Genomic DNA, 16,758 nt, shown 5'->3' on the forward strand with positions numbered 1-16,758 from the left:
AATCTTAAATGCTTTATGGAAATGTTTTACAATCTGCTAAATAGTCTTAATTTTGGCATATATGAGCAAATTCCCACAATTAAACATATTGAAAACATTAAAACTTTTAACAAACCTTAACACTATCTATAGTGTTCATTATGACAGGTTCCTTGTACAGAATAATTGAATTCCTCCCCCTACACATCCGTTGAACAATAAATAACTGGAATTATTTTGATTTTGACATGTCAATCTTGACTTTATTCTTAAAAGTGTTCTTATGTAAGAAATACATTGTTCTAAAATTTCACGACAATTCTTTTGAATTTAATTTTTGTGGAATTGTCTAGTTTAAGAAAATCAATTACACTTTATATATAGAAAATGTTCTGTGCTCAATTCGGTAGCACATACACTAACATTGGAACAATAAAAAGAAGAATAGCCCCTGATTGAGGATGACACGCAAGTTCGTGAAGCATTCCAGATTTTTAAAAGAACAGATGCTGGAGGGGATGTGGACAGAAAGGAACCTTAATGCATTGTTGTTGGGAGTTTAAACTTGTTCAAAGGCTTTGGAAAGTAGTATGGAGGTTCCTCAAAAGACTACACAGAGCACCCCTAAGACCCAGCAATCTCATTTTGGGCATTCACCCAAATGATCTCAAACAAGACCATACTAAATCTACTAGCAAAACTATGTTCATTGCAGCATTATTTACCATAGCTAAGCTACATAACCAAACCCGATGCCCCACACTAAAGGAATGGATCAAGAAAATGTGTGTGTGTGTGTGTGTGTGTGTGTGTGTGTGTGTGTGTGTGTGTGTATACTGGATTTCTATGCCTCTATCAGAAGGAATGGCATCACCCAGTTTGTTAGGAAATGGAAAGACTTGGAAAAAATTATATTAAGTAAATTAAGCCAGGCCCAAAGAAGTGAAGTAAGCCAGGCCCAAGGAAACATAGATCCCATGCTTTCCTTATTTGCAATAACTAGTATGTGTCTGATACAAGCAGAAAAGTTCAGATAAGTTGATGTTAGGGGAATGAACCCCAAGATAAGTATTCAAATGTTTTTTTTGTTTTTTGTTTTTTTCCTTTCATGCAATTTTTCTAACATATTTATAAGAAGATTTCTATGTTGCTTTGTATGCCCCTCCCCCAAGGTATAACCCATGTTTCACTGCATTTGATGTTGGTATAATTTGCGGAGGGGAAGGGAAAAAACCAATTCGTTTAACTAGGGATGCAGGTGGACCCATTGCAACAATTAGATGTACAAGTCATTATGTAAAAAAATGAACTTTACAACTTTGGGGGGAGGAGGACCGGGTGGGGGAAGTGTGGGAGTATGGGAAGGGATGGGAAGGGGAAGCAAAGAGGAGCCAACAATGCTTGATAAGAAATGTACTCATTATCTTGCCCATGTAATTGTAACCCCTCTGTATGCTATTTTCACAATAAAAAAAAGAAGCATAGGTCCTATGGTATCCCTTATTTGCAATAACTAATGTATGTCTGGGATAAACAAAGAAGGTATGGTAAGGCGAAAAAAGGAGGAGGCAACAATACTTGATAAGAAATGTACTCATTACCTTTTCCAGGTAATTGTAACTCCTCTGTATGATATTTTCACAATTAAAAAAAGAGAAAAGGTCAAAAGCATGTGCATATGACTAGATAAGATGATGTTAAGGTAAATGAACCCCAAGATAGGGACACAAGTGGTTTTTTATTTGTTTCTGTTGTTTCTAATGTATTTATAATGTACGATGTGATTTTTTTATATGTGCATCCCCCACAGTTAAACCCCTGTTTTCACTGTATCTGATGTTGGTGTACCTCCATCTTGTATATACACTTCTCTAATTTGGGTATGGAAAAGGAAAAAAACAAAATGCTTAAATAAGGATACAGTATGACCCATTGCACCAATGTGATGCACAAGACAGTACGTTGAAAAACGAACTTTACAATTTAGGCGGGGTGGGGGCAGGGCAGCGTACTTGTGGAGGTGGGAAGGAAGGGATGGTGGGGGAAAACAAAGGAGAAGGTAACAATGCTTGATAGGAAATGTATTCATTACCTTTTTCATGTAACTGTAACCACTCTGTACAGTACTTTTACAATAAAAAACATAAAAATGTTCTGGGATGGAAGAGAATATTACCCCTATTTTACCCATATAATATCGTTAACAAAGAAATTAATGCAAAACACTGATATGAATATATTTTGAATAAATGTGTGTGTGTGCCTGTGTGTGAGTGTGTGTGTGTGTGTGTGTGTGTGTGTGTGTGTGTATGTGCGTGCCTGCGCATTTACATTCTCAGAGTTTGAATTCAGTGCATCAAGGTCTCGCTAGGCTATTCCTCTCTAGGTTGATGAGCTATTATATAAGCTACATCTCCATTCTTGGCTCTTTGCTAGTTCATTAATTAAAAAAAAATCTCATGAATATTTTTGTCCTGATTAGCTTCCAACGGTTATCCACAGATCTCCGGTTCCTGAGCAGATACCCGTGTAGACAGGATTACAGGTATGACCAACCAGCACAAGGCTTTCAGAATACTTTAAAAAGTAGAAGAAAATTTACTTCATAGAGGCTTGTTTATCATCTCCAGCTTTTACAGCATTTTGGAGTGATTATATGTGAATTTATTTCATTTTTGGATTCTTAAAAGACAGTAAGTGATGGTATTTAAAAGTTTAATCCTTTTTTTTTATCAGTCATGTGGCTTGAACTCTGGGCTTGGGCACTGTCCCTGCGCCTTTCAGCTGAAGGCGAGTGCTCTACCCCTTGAGCGACAGTGCCACTTTGGCTTTCCTAGTGGTTTATTGGAGATAAGAGTCTCATAGACTTTCCAGCCTGGGCTGGCTTTGAAGTGCAATCCTCGGATCTCAGCTTCCTCTGTAGCCAGGATTATAGGCGTGAGCCACCAGCTACCGGATAATTTTAGTACTTTTTAAAACGTATACTGGTACTGTGGAACAGAAGAAATTTGTCACTCTTTAGACCTCAATTTGAGGTCTGAGCATGATAACCCAATGTCACCAACACAGTCTGTGTTGAAGAAAAATGTGACAGAAAATGATTACTGTTGGCAATAATTGCTATGCTATTATTTCTTGGACAACATGAATATTGAATTAAGAGTGTAAGGGAATGGAGAGGATTTTACCTACTGTTTTTATTGCTGACTTTTGGAAATTTTGACTCATTTCCTTCCCCACTGTGTGTCTTTGGGCCATGCATTTAGTGCCTTTAATTACAATATTTCCTAACACTAAAATGTTAATAATATTAGAATTATAGCAAATGTTTTCTTAAGAATTAAGAGAAATAAAATGTGAAAAACTTAACGTAAACTTCTAGGAATGAGCTTACAATTACATGGGCAAGATAATGAGTATATTTTTTATCAAGCATTGTCGCCTCCTCTTTGTTTCCTGTTCCCATCCCTTCCCATCTCCCCCAAACCTATCATCCCACCAACCCCCGCCTCCCGCCAAAGATGTAAAGTTTGTTTTTCGACATAAGGACTTGTACATCTCATTATTGCAATGAGTCCACCTGCATCCCTATTTAAACGATTTGTTTTTTCCCTTCCCCTCCACAAATTATACAAACATCAAATCCAGTGAAAGCATGGGTTATACCATGGGGGATGGACATACAAATCACCAAAAAATTATCTTATAAATGTTCGAAACAATTGCAATAAAAAAAAAATGAATCCTTATCTTGGGGTTCATTTCACATAACATCAACTTATTTGACCTTTTCTGCTTGTCTCAGATATATACTAGTTATTGCAAATAAGGTAAACCATGGGACCTATGTTTTTTGGGGCCTGGCTTAATTCACTTAATATAATTTTTCCATGTCTTTCCACTTCCTAACAAATGGGGCAATGTCATTCTTTCTCATGGTGGCATAGAATTCCATTGTGTATATATATCACATTTTCTTCATCCTTTCATCTGGGTTTGTTCCATATCTTAGCCATGGTAAATAATGCTGCAATAAACATAGTTTTGTTGGTAACGGACAAGGGTCTCATATCTAAAATATACCTGGAACTCAAAAAAATTAAATCCCCCAACGACAAATCCTCAAAGAAACAACTGCTCAATAAATAAGTGAGCTAAAGACTTAAAGAGAAACTTCTCTGAAGAGGAAAGGAGGATGGCCAATAGACACATGAAGAAATGCTCAACTTCTCTAGCCATAAAAGAAATGCAAATCAAAACAACATTGAGATACCATATTACCCCAGTTAGAATGGCTATGATCAAGAACTCTAATAACAGCAGATGCTGGAAGGGATGTGGACAGAAGGGAACCTTAATGCATTACTATTGTTCAATTGTACTATTGTTCAACAGCTTTGGAAAGTAGTATTGAGGTTCCTCCAAAGACTCCACGTAGAGCTCCTCTATGATCCAGCAATACCACTTTGGGGTATTTAACCAAATGATCACAAACTAGACAGCAGTTTTTTTAAATAGTAAATAGAATGCAATAAGTATTACAGAAGCCATTACATGTAATGAGAAAAGCAGAAGGACTGTTCTCTATTGACCATGCTCTGCTTCAAAATCAGCCAGGTGGATACCTTCTCATGCTGTAAATCAAACTGGTTTTATTATGTCTTGGCAGTATAAAAACATCAGGGACAGAATAATGAAGGAATGTTGTAGACTGAGGTGAAGTCAATATGAAAATGTGCAAAACTGATGAAAAGGTAAAAGTCTCTGAGTAGTATATTGTGTTTTACATCATTTAAGTTAAATTGAAAAAATAGGGAAGACCTAGAAGAATTAATTCTCTTTTTGATAGCCAAACAAAGGTCCATAGAAGATTGAACTTTTTCCTCATACTTGTAGAGACATCATCAGATGAGAGGAACACTATTGTTTTTATTTTTTTTTTTTTTGCGTTTTTCAATTTATACTTCAGTTTGAAATCTGAACTACATGAGACTGAAAGAAACCTAGAAAAATTAGACACACAAGCTTTGGAAAAAGTCATGAATGAAACACAAACAAAATACATATAGCCTTGTAAAAGGTCTAACTAAATTTATTTACATAGTCTTAAGTGTAAACAGAAAATGATTTAAACAATATATTATTGAAAATTGAAAAATGTTAGGAGTTGCTTAATTTTTTCCTTTCTACTATATTGAATTAAGTATTGATTTTATATAGAGAGATTAAAGATGAGATTAACAAGAAACGATTAAAAATGGACAAAAGTTCTGAATAGACATGTTTTTCAAAAAGCCCTGAAAAGTGCTAGTGTGTTTACAAAGTAGTTTTTAATACCACTTCTATGCTGGGTTAATGCTTTGTGAACAGAAGTCATTAGAGAAATGCAATTGAAAATTACTATGATACTACTTCATAACTATTATAAATCTTATCAAAAAAAAAATCTAAGGAACCAGGTGTGGTGGAAAAGGCTTATAATTCCAAGCATTTAGCAGTTTGGAGTAAGAGGATTTGAGTCTAAGGCCAGTCTGGGGTTCTTCTGCACATAGTTAAAACCTGCCCTTAAAAAACTCAAAATGTAATAATGTTAGTGAGAGTGTGAGAAAAGGAAATTTTCTACACTCTTGGTCAAAATACAGGTTAGTATTCTCATTGTAGAAAGTACTTTGCAGTTTTCTAAAGAAATGCAAAGTTGAAATATCATCTGACACATCAATCATTTGATTATTTCTCTCTGGGTAACTCGTAAATATATCTGTAGTTGTTTGTTATTCACATTGTTCACAAAAGCCGCCCAGATATAAATAGAAGTTAAGTGTTCAACGACAGACTAATAAAGCAACTGTGTGCATGCACAAATATATTTTTCTGTTTCATCTTTTAAATAGCAAGAGATTTCTCCAATTAGGCATAACTTACAATGACCTGAAAGATGTATTCTAAATGAAGAAAAATGTTGTCTTCTGATATTTGTAAAACTACACACACACACACACACACACACACACACACACACACACACACACACACACACACACACACACCAACCTCAATCATTATGAGAGAATTTTTTTTTAAAGTAAAGCAAACTGGAATTGCTGGGGCATTTATGTCACAATGTAGAAGATAGTAAATATACAGGATCACCAAGTATACAATTTTAATGTACAACATGAATGTACAGAGGACAACACTGGCCTAAGATAGGAATGAAGCTAAATGAGTAAGAGTTGTTCTTCCTTGTAAGGGCTGCTCTTTTAGATATTCTTCCTTCAGTAATGGATGACATGAACGTAATTCTTTAAATATACCTGCCTGTTTGCAGAAATAACAAACAAGGTAGCAATAAGTTGTATGCTCAACATAGAACAAAATGTCAAATTTAAATACATGAGATTATCCTAGATGTAAACTAATAATTCCAAATAAGGGAAACCATGGGACCTATGTTTCTTTAAGTTTGGCTTACATAACTTAATATGATTTTTCCCCAAGATCTTCCATATCAATACAAATGACGTGTTATCATTCTTTCTGATGGAAGCATAGTATTCCATGTGTGTGTGTGTGTGTGTGTGTGTGTGTGTGTGTGTGACATTCTCTTGATCCATTGATCTACTGAGGAGCATCTGGGTTGATTCTTTATCCTAGCTATGATAAATAATACTGTGATGAACATAATTGTTCTGGTAGCTTTAGTGTGATCTTGTTTGTGATCACTTGGGTAAATGCCAAGAAGTGGAATTACTGTGTAATAGGGGAGCATTATTGTGTACATCAAGGATAATCTTAGTAGATGAGAAGAATAGCTCAATAGCTATGTACATATGAGGGTGTATGGTGATTCCAAGGTAAATGATCTCCAAGATATGTTATTTCTTGTTGTTCTAAATGTAATATGTGATTTCTTTTTATCCTTTTGTGTTTTCCACACCTATGGTTTATCCTCTGTAGTAACTGTATTTGATTTTGATACCCTGGATATTGTAAATATGTTGATCTGAACTAGTTAAGGGAAAGGCAAAAAGCAAAACAGTGAGACAAAGGACAAAGGACAAAAGGGGGAACTTATGCAACAGTGATACTCACAAGACAATACGTTGGAAATAGTCTTGGGGGGGCATTAGGATGGAAGAGGGAGAAAAATGGGGGAAGGGATAACAAGTTATAAAAGAAGTGAATTCATTATCTTACTTATGTAGCTATAACCCCTCTGTACATTAACTTGACAATAAAATTTAAATATAAAACATAAAATACATGATAGCAAGCAGCAGTACAGGAGATGTGAGTGGGGAAATGCTGTACTATACAAAGAAGAGTAAAACAGCTGTGGAGAGCAGTAATTTGACTTTAACATAGGAAGTAATAAACTAGCATGCAGATTTTCAGCCTCATGCCAGGCACTAAAAGTGGAAAACAAAATGTACAATCAGTAAACCAATAGAGATAAAATAGAAAACTAAATAATTAAGGTGAAGGGATGATGTGGACCAAGAACAAAAAATGACACAATTAGTAAACAAATAACAAGCTGGTAAGTTATACAATATTACTAATAATTCTAGTAATGTTTTTTTAACCTCACAACTTGTTGGAACTATACTTCAAATCACAGTTTAATAGTATATCATTTTAAAATTAGGTTACTTCTTATTGATTTCTTAATATTGAATGTTTAATATATAATTTTAATTTCAGTAGCTATAGAAAAGAAAGTGAAACTAAGTTTAATAATATATAGCATGAATTGTAAAATTGAAAAGCATTAGAATTTAAACGAATAACATCATTATTGTTTCATTTCTGCGAATTAATGTAATAATTCAAAGTGTTTTCTACACTTCGCACTCATCTTAACATCAAATAATAAATTATTGCACATGACTTGGTATTAGGTGGAAGGGTTCAGCGCTGTGGTAATATTCACACCACACAGTACATCAGAGTTTGACTCCTCTCATCTAGCTTAAATTGTGGAAATTTGATTTCTACATGCATGTTAAATTCTTGCCAAGGTGACATCTATAAAATTATATACAATTATGTATATGAGGAGTTTTTCCGATGATACTTAAAAGTCAAATTCATTAATTAAATTTTATTGTTTTCTACCAAATAAATACTTTTAGAGAGACTGAATTTCTGAGTTGAGGATTATTTTATCCCTGCCATTGTTTCTATAGTTGGATTTAATTTTCCATAAAGGGATAAGTGTATTTTATTGGATATATGAAGGTTAACTGAATGTTTATTCTATCAATATTTTGCCACTGGTTTAATCCCAAGTTTAAATTATCCATATGTTTGAAGTAATGAAAATAACAACAGATATTAAAAAAGATAAATCAGTGTGTAGTAGATAAGTATTTTCACCTTTATTTTAATAGTTGGTCCTCTTTTACACTACAGAATATTATAAGGAAAATGTGCTCAAGGTTGACCACAACTGCAGAATATTATGGTTTGGTCTATCATAAGAGAAGGAAGGAAGGGGTGCCTTCCTTCCAAAAGTCTGCTCCCAAGGATGTGATCTGTTTTATGTTGGTGACTTGGAAATGAACATTTTTTACAGTCAACCTTGAAAAGCCATCTTGATAGACCATTTTTTAAGTGGTTACATTGGATTTTCCATGGCTTTGCAAGGATCCTGGATTGCCTCATTTTGAGACAAATAAAACAGGAATTTATTCAGCTGTTCTTTGTATCTTTAGGAAAAAAACCCATTGACTCTAGGCCTGGGGATCAAAGGGGTCCAGAGAAGCTACTACCTTGATTAGTAATCCTAGGCCTCTAAAAACAAAACAAAACACAACTCCAGTAGGAACAGCAACTCAGGGCAACTATCACAGCCTACATGAAGTCAGGCAAAATACGGAAGCTGAGAGTCATTTATCTGATGACTAATATATTTTTATGAGGCAGACTGAAATAAGACTTCAGAGAGAGAGTCAAAAGACTGATCAGAGAGACTAAAATTGGTCACACGAAGATTGGAAAATACAAATCCTTGTATAGCAAATAAATCTTAAAAAGCCTGTGCATATAAGAACAAGACAGCAGACCAAATTCCAGATATGTGCATTTTCTTAGAGGTCAGCTTAATGAATTATCAATGGAAATCTTTGCATTCTTAAATATTTGACCACATGTAGGAGAAGGCCAATTGCTGAAGAGAAAGAAAACGTCATCACTCAGTTACGAGGTCCAATATCACATTAGGAAGGAATCAAGCACAGATTTGTAATAAAAAGAGAAAAAAATATTCCAAATGAGGGTTTCATTTGTTTTGATGTAACATTTTCTGATTTATGTGTTAGCAAATACCATACAATTGATCCATTCCCACAGCTGAGTTGATATTTACTGCAGTATTCCCACATGAAGGAAAAGAGAAAATTTACAAATGTCTGATGAAATGAGTTGAGGGTAAAGTGTTCTAATAGTGATATCTGAGGTTTAGACATAGATGAAGAGGGGGATTTTCTTTTTTAAAAATCCCCCATTTTTAGCCTGGTGCCAGAGGCTCACAGCTGTAATCCTAGCTACTCAGGAAGCTGAGAACTGAGGACTGCTTTTCAAAGCCAGCCTGGCAGGAAAGTCCCTGAGACTCTTATCTCCATTTGAGTTGAAGAGCTCAGAGATAGTACACAAGCCCAGACTTAAAGCCCCTCGACCAAGACCAAAAAAAATCTCCCTTTTGTTGGACTGCCTACATCTTTTCTTAACATTCAACAAAGAAGCCATTTTATCACCCACAACATTTAAATCCTGTCCTAGCTACTGCAAATAGAATGGTTTGTTATCTTATGTCAAAAAGTTCATATTTTCGGGATCAAATACCAGCAGTGGTAACATTTTTTTCCAGTCCTTGAACTCTGGGCCCGGGCCCTGAACATGGTTATGCTTGTAGCGTTAATGTGAGCTTGTTTATTTATTGGATTACTGCCCATGAGGGGAATTACGGGGTCATAAGAGAGATCTATGTTTAGTCTTTTGAGGAAACTCCATACTGCATTCCAGAGGAGTGGAACAAGTTTAACTTCCCACCAACAGTGTAATAGAATTCCCAATTGGAGACGGATGCTGGTGGCTCATGCCTGCAATCCTTACTACTCAGGAGGCTGAGATCTGAGGATCATGGTTCAAAGCCAGGCCAGGGAGGTTCCCAATTGGCTACACCCACGGCAGCGTTTGTTATTATTAGTTTTCTTGATAATGGCCATTCTAACTGGGAAGGGGTAGAATCTGTCTTGTTTACTTGTAGATTTGTAGGCACCTTCTAGCTACCATAAATGAATGAATCCATGAAACCTGTATTTTTCTGCGTCTGCATTTCTTTCTCTTAGCATAATTTTCCCAAGCCTTTCATTTTCCTTAAGACTGGTGAAAAGTCATCCTTTCTAATGGGTAAATAGAATTCCATTGTGTGTGTGTGTGTGTGTGTGTGTGTGTGTGTGTGTGTGTGTAAGATGACTATAGCCCATGAGTTCATTTCTAAACCTACTTTTTCATCTGTAATTCTCTAATTTCATATTAAATTTGGATTGCATTCTCTACTGCATTGAAGAATATTGTTGGGATTTTTATGGGTAGTGCATTGTCAATTGTTTGGGGGCAGAAGTGAAGTTTTCACAGTTATTTGTGAAAGCATTGAAAGATTTTGCATTTCCTTGAATCTCCTTCAATTTCCCTTTTTATATTTTTAAATTTTCACAGTAGAGGTCCTTCACATTTTTGGTAAAATTAATTCCCAGTTTTGTTGTTGTTGTTGTTGTTTTGTTTAGATTTGAGTTGATTTTGAGGCTAATACATATGAGGTTGTTTTTTGGATTTCAACCTGGATGTTCCGATTGTTGGTAACAAAGAAAGACTACTGATTCTTGTGGGTTTTATACCCTTGCTACATTGCTAAAGGTTAGCAACACCTTTACTAACTTGAGGAAGGTAGGTATAGGGTCTCTAAATACAGGATCATTTCATCTGTACAAAGGGATCATTTTACTTCTACCTTATTTGGATCCCCATTATGTTTTTCTCTTGCCTATTGCTCTTGCGAGAATGTCCACTATTATATGGAAGAGTAGTAGAGAGAATGGACATCCTTGTTTCACTCCAGATTTTATTTTATTATTTTTTGAGTTTGCAAAATCTGGTTTAATTCAAACTGAGGAGCACATTGTGAAAATACATATGCATAAAAATCTAATAAATGCTAGATAAACAACATATTACTTTACAATAGAATAACCACAAATTTGAAGGCTCAAATTGAGTCTGTCAGCTGTAAATACAATTTTATATTTGGCTCAAGTGGCTACTCAATTTCAAATGGTGCCAAGTTTCTCCAAAGCACCTCTTGACCCCCTTAGCCTTGGGAGGATTTTCACCACAGTCTCAGATGAAATTCCAGTCATCCCTTCAACTCTTGGGGCCAATGGAGTCATTGGTACCCAAACACAACTGGAGGCCACGGATTTCCAGTGACCAAAAGTTATTGCAAAGAGAAGTCCATTCTAAGCCAGACTCATGGCTAAGAAGGTGTGAGATTAGCCCTTTAAACAGTAGTGTAGCATTAACATGGTCTATGTTAAGAAATAGCTCCTTAGTGAGAATGTACCAGTTACTAGTTATCACACCAACAGAAAAAGGCAACACGGGAGCTTCATATTTCACATGAAAGACTAGCATTAACTGGGTCTGGCTTCATTCACATAGAGGTATTATTTTATTTTAGACCCAAGAGAAAATGAGTTCATACCAGTCATTTCTTCACGTAAGATTTGTGTAGCATTAAAATTGTTTTATGCTAATGATGAGGCCATGCGGGCAAAAATGTGTAATTCTCCTCTGCGAAAACAGAAACACCCCATTTCGACTCCTGTCCAGTTTCCAAAAAAAAACCATACATATACCTTTGTTATTGTACATCTTTCACAAAAATCTGTGTAAGTATTTTATATAATATATATATACAAATATATATATATATATATATATATTTACACTACACATAAAAAGACTATGGTATTTTACAGAATACATGTTTAACAAAGATCATTCATTACACCACAGACGTTAGAAATGATACAAAACACTTAAATCATTTAATGTAACATTGTGAATTAAAACACAGGTTTGAAGCATCCACAGACTCCAAGACAAACATTTCTGCTTTAGAGTTCATTGAGAAGCCCAGCTTGTCACAAAACTTTAAGCAACAGATGCAGGCAAAATAAATAAGACTTTTCTGGTACTAGCAATTGTTTTATTAGAAAAATAGGTGTGGGTCAAGTGGTTTTTAAAGAGCTGTGTAGAAGAGTTTTAGTCTAGACTTCATTCCAGATTTTAATGTCTTCATGTGTCCACTGTTAGGTACCTGCTTTGTCATACGCATACTTTGTATTATATTGAGGAAAGTTGTATGCATTTCTAGCTTCTCAGACCTTTTAATCATAAAGGGGTATTGGAGCTTATTAAAAGCTATTTCTAAATCCATATAAATGATGATGTGGTTCTTGTCCCTGCTTCTGCTGATGGTGTGTTACGTTTATTGACAAGTTCTTGAATCCAATTGTATCCTATGATGAATCCTGTTCATTATACCTCAAGCAGCACCATTGGTTGTTACTGGAAGTAACGGTTACAAGATGTGCAAACTGATCCCAGGAGAGGAACGAAACATAGAGGAATGACAAAGTTCAAGTTAATATGTGCTTTCCTTTTTACTGTACAAGAAAACAATCCCAAGGAGTGAAGGTAACTCTGTCCCTGACTTTTTCGAGTGTGCTCTTTACTCATATAAAACTTTTCTGTAAACTTTTAGTTGAGTATTACAAAAAGAAATAATGTGCTAGTTGAAGGCCAGCATAGAACAAAAAGAAATAACGTTGCTTTAAAAGTGTTCTACTGCAAAGAAACAAAGACATGGAAGTTTTAAAGTGCCTTATGTGTGGATATTTCACTCCTGAGATGATCCTCTTGTTGCAGGAGTCAGTTATCAATTCCTTAGTCTGGTCCTGAGGTCTCCATAGCAATAAGGATTCCAAAAAGCAGGATCCAGTAAGTATGGTCAGCAAAAGGAACCTCTTCTCTTAAAGGAGTACTCTTTTAAGGAGGGTCCCAAAGACATATCTGTGTTGCTTTTGTTTGCTAGTTTGTTTAGTTTGTGCTGGTTGTGGGGCTTGAACCCAGAGGCTGGACCCTGTCACTGAACAGTTGCCTTTCCTGCCCACCTGCCCCCAAAACCAGTATTCTACTGCTTGAGCCAAAACTCCACTTCTGGATTTTGGGTGTTTAATTAGTGATAAGAGTTTGACCTACTCTCCTGCCTGGGTTGTCTTTGAACTAAGATAGTAAGAAAGCTATGTGATATCAACTGTGTAGACTTCTCTTTTGAAATAAGAAATATTCGATAAAGTTTATTGTAAAGCTAATATTTGACAATTTTTAAGAGAATATGTCCAGCAAAAAAGCCATAACTTAAATAACTCAGCAAAAGTAGGTAAAATGAATCATTTTGGAATTATTTTTTCAGCTTGGAAAGATTATTGAACTTGTCGTTCCTTTTGTGGAAACTTAAAGTCACATTTTACTTTTTGTTGGTCGTGGAGATTGAACTCTGATCCTGGGCACTGTTCCTCAGCTCTTCAACTCAAGTTGAGCACTCTACCACTTTAGCTCCAGCACCACTTCTGGGACTCTGGTGGTTAATTGAAGAAAAGGGTCTCATGGACTTTCCTGACCAGGCTGGTTTTGAACCACAATCCTCTAGTCTCAACCTCCTGAGTAGCTAGGCTTACAAGCGTGAACCATCAGCACTTGGCTCATATTTGCATTTATGTGCACTGAATGACACTATGTAGACAAAGCATGGAAATTTGAACCAAATGATGACATTGCAGCTTTTCAGAAAAATTGAGGTAGCAATAAATATGTCCTCCTTTTCCATGTTTTTACATTAATGACTTATAGGACCCTTACATTAACATCCTCTGCCATCTGTATAGGTGTATTTAGTATCAGGAAATGTTCATAGAGAAATATAGAAAGACTGAGATTTTTAGAAAGCAAAAGAGATTGAGTAGGAAAGAACAGCATAGAAGGAGATACATTTGTCACACAGAGATTAAGAACTAGCCTAAGAAATTTAGAATTCTAAAGGCAATGAGGAATAAGCTCAGTTGATAACTAGTTCTTCAGTAACCAAAAATGGTTCTCTAGAACAGTTTCTGGTACACCTTAATTACTATCATTTATTCTTTCCATTGAGTTATTCCTTCTCTTCTGTCACAACTGTTAATTAGCCTCTGTATTTTTGGTACCATGATTGACCAAAAAGATTTCCAAATGTCACTTAGACTCTCTGTGATTAGCAGTGACCACACAAAATCCTGGAATCTTTGAATTTCCAGAATTATTCTTCACCTGACATCTAAGCACATTCCTGGCATTAGTTGCTTTGACCAAAACTTTTTTTTCAAAAAAATATGCTAATATAAGTAAAGTACATGAATAAGGGACTATTGTCAGGTGTCAGTATGGAAGGAGCAATTACATATTCAAAGTATGGTTTTTTTATTTTGCATTTACTAACTAAATGGTTTTTTTTATTGTGAGAATACTGTACAGAGGAGTTACTATTACATGGGCAAGATAATGAGTACATTTCTTATCAAGCATTGTTATCTCCTCCTTTGTTTCCCCTTCTTATCCCTCACCAACCCCCCATCTTTTCCACACCCCCCCCCCGCCAAAATTGTAAAGTATGTTTTTCAACATAATGACTTGTACTTCTCGTTATTGCAATGGGTCCACCTGTATCCCTATTTAAACGATTTGTTTTTTCCATTCCCCTCCACAAATTATACCAACATTAAATACAATGAAAGCAGGGGTTATATCATGGTGGGGGGACATACAAAGCAACAAAGAAATCATCTTATAAATATATTAGAAACACTCACATGAATGAAAAAATATTTGAATAATTTTTTTATATTGCCAGTCCAGGGGCTTAAACTCAGGACTAGGGAATTATTCCTCAGCTTTTTTTTCCCCTCAAGGCTAGCACTCTACCACTTGAGGCACAGCACCACTTACAGTGTTTTTCTGTTTATGTGGTACTGGAGAATTGAACCCAGGGTTTCCTGCATGCTAGGCAATCACCATACCATGAAGCCACATTCCCAGAACCCCTAAATGAATTTCTTAAGATGGCATTACCTTTGATTCTGTAACTATGTATCAGAATTTTGGCCAGGTGCTAGAAAATGATGTAGAAAACAATACAATACAAGAAGTCCAGTAAGGCTGGATATAAAATGAATAACAATCATGGTCTAGCCAGAGTACAGAGGGGCTTACGTCATGGAGCTGTTTCAACAGGCTGAGCGAGACAGCTCTGGACCCACAGCCTACCTCCAGAATGAGAGGGCCACCATGGGTTCTAGCCACATGGGGACAATGGGCCACCTCCTCCAGCACACATTCAACCAGTTCATGTGAGAGAGAGGGGAAAGAAAGTAAGAAATACACTTAAGCCCTCTGCCAGTGGCTCAGAACTCTAAACCCAACTACACAGGAGCCTGAGATATAAGGATCATGGTTCGTAGCCAGCCCTGGAAGGAAAGTCTGTGAGACTCTTATCTCCAAAGATCCACCAGAAAACTGGAAGTGGCGCTGTGGGCTCAAGTGGTAGAGCGGTAGCCTTGAGCTGAGGAGCTCGTGAACAGCGCCCAGACCTAGAGTTCAAGCCCCATGACTGACAAGAAATGGACTTCCCACTACAAGAAGTGGACTGAATAGCACCCATTTTCCTAGGGAGCATGGTAGAAAAGTCAGGGCGACCTTCCTGTGAACTTGAGGTCATAAATAGGTCACCCAAATTCTCCATGTCTTGTTTTCCCCAGTTGCAAAACTCAACACAGTAAAGGGTACCCTTCCTCATGGGGATAGAGTAATGATGAAAGAAAGCCATGTTTTGTTTCATAATCCCACACCTGTTGTCCCATTAACAACAGGAGTCACCTGAGCCTTTTCTTCCTGTCATATGCTCACAGAATTGTCGAGAACCTTACCTGAAGGCCACTCCCTCTGTGCCTAGCCATGTTCCAGAGATCTCTCTGTATAAATCCCTTGTTTCCTCACAACTGTCCTGTGAGGAGACTGAGTTCCGATGGTTGCGGCCCTACCCAGAGCTTTATCTGTGGTCAAGAATCAGCTGTCAACGAAAGTCTGGTATCACATGGAGGCTGAACAACACACTGCTGAATCAAGAGTGGGTCATGGAAGAGATTAGAAAGGAAATTCAAATGTTCATGCTATTCAACAAAAATGAACACACAAATTACCAGCTCCTCTGGGACACAGCAAAGGCAGTACTCAGAGGCAAGTTTATAGCTCTGAGCTCCTACATCAACAAATTGGAGAAATCTGAAACTAGCAATTTAATGACACATCTAAACCTCCTTGAAAAAGAGCAGCAAGATAAACCCCAATCCAGTAGACTGAAAGAAATAATCAAAATTAAATCAGAATTAAATGAATTAGAATCCAAAAAAACTATAGAAAGAATCAACAAAATAAAGAGTTGGTTCTTCGAAAAACTTAACAAAATTGACAGACCCTTAGCAAATCTTATCAGAAAAAGAAGAGAACACACCCAAATTAATAAACTCAGAGATGAGAATGGAAACATCACCACGGAAAAAAGCAAGATTCAGAACATTATAAGGGAATACTTATCAAAACTTTATGCTAATAAGTTTGAGAACT

At 36.2% G+C, this 16,758-nt stretch overlaps 1 non-coding gene across 1 annotated transcript; it reads left to right on the top strand.

Annotated features, from left to right (window-relative positions):
* Nucleotides 1–373: 373 nt before the first annotated feature.
* On the top strand, nt 374–475 carry LOC122115594. Its single transcript, XR_006148809.1, has one exon. It is a non-coding gene; the product is annotated as a U6 spliceosomal RNA (small nuclear RNA).
* The last annotated feature ends 16,283 nt before the right edge of the window (nt 476–16,758 follow it).

This window comes from Dipodomys spectabilis, unplaced genomic scaffold (genome assembly GCF_019054845.1).
Source record: "Dipodomys spectabilis isolate Male_0828 unplaced genomic scaffold, ASM1905484v1 ptg000121l, whole genome shotgun sequence".
In the NCBI taxonomy this organism is placed as follows: domain Eukaryota; kingdom Metazoa; phylum Chordata; class Mammalia; order Rodentia; family Heteromyidae; genus Dipodomys; species Dipodomys spectabilis.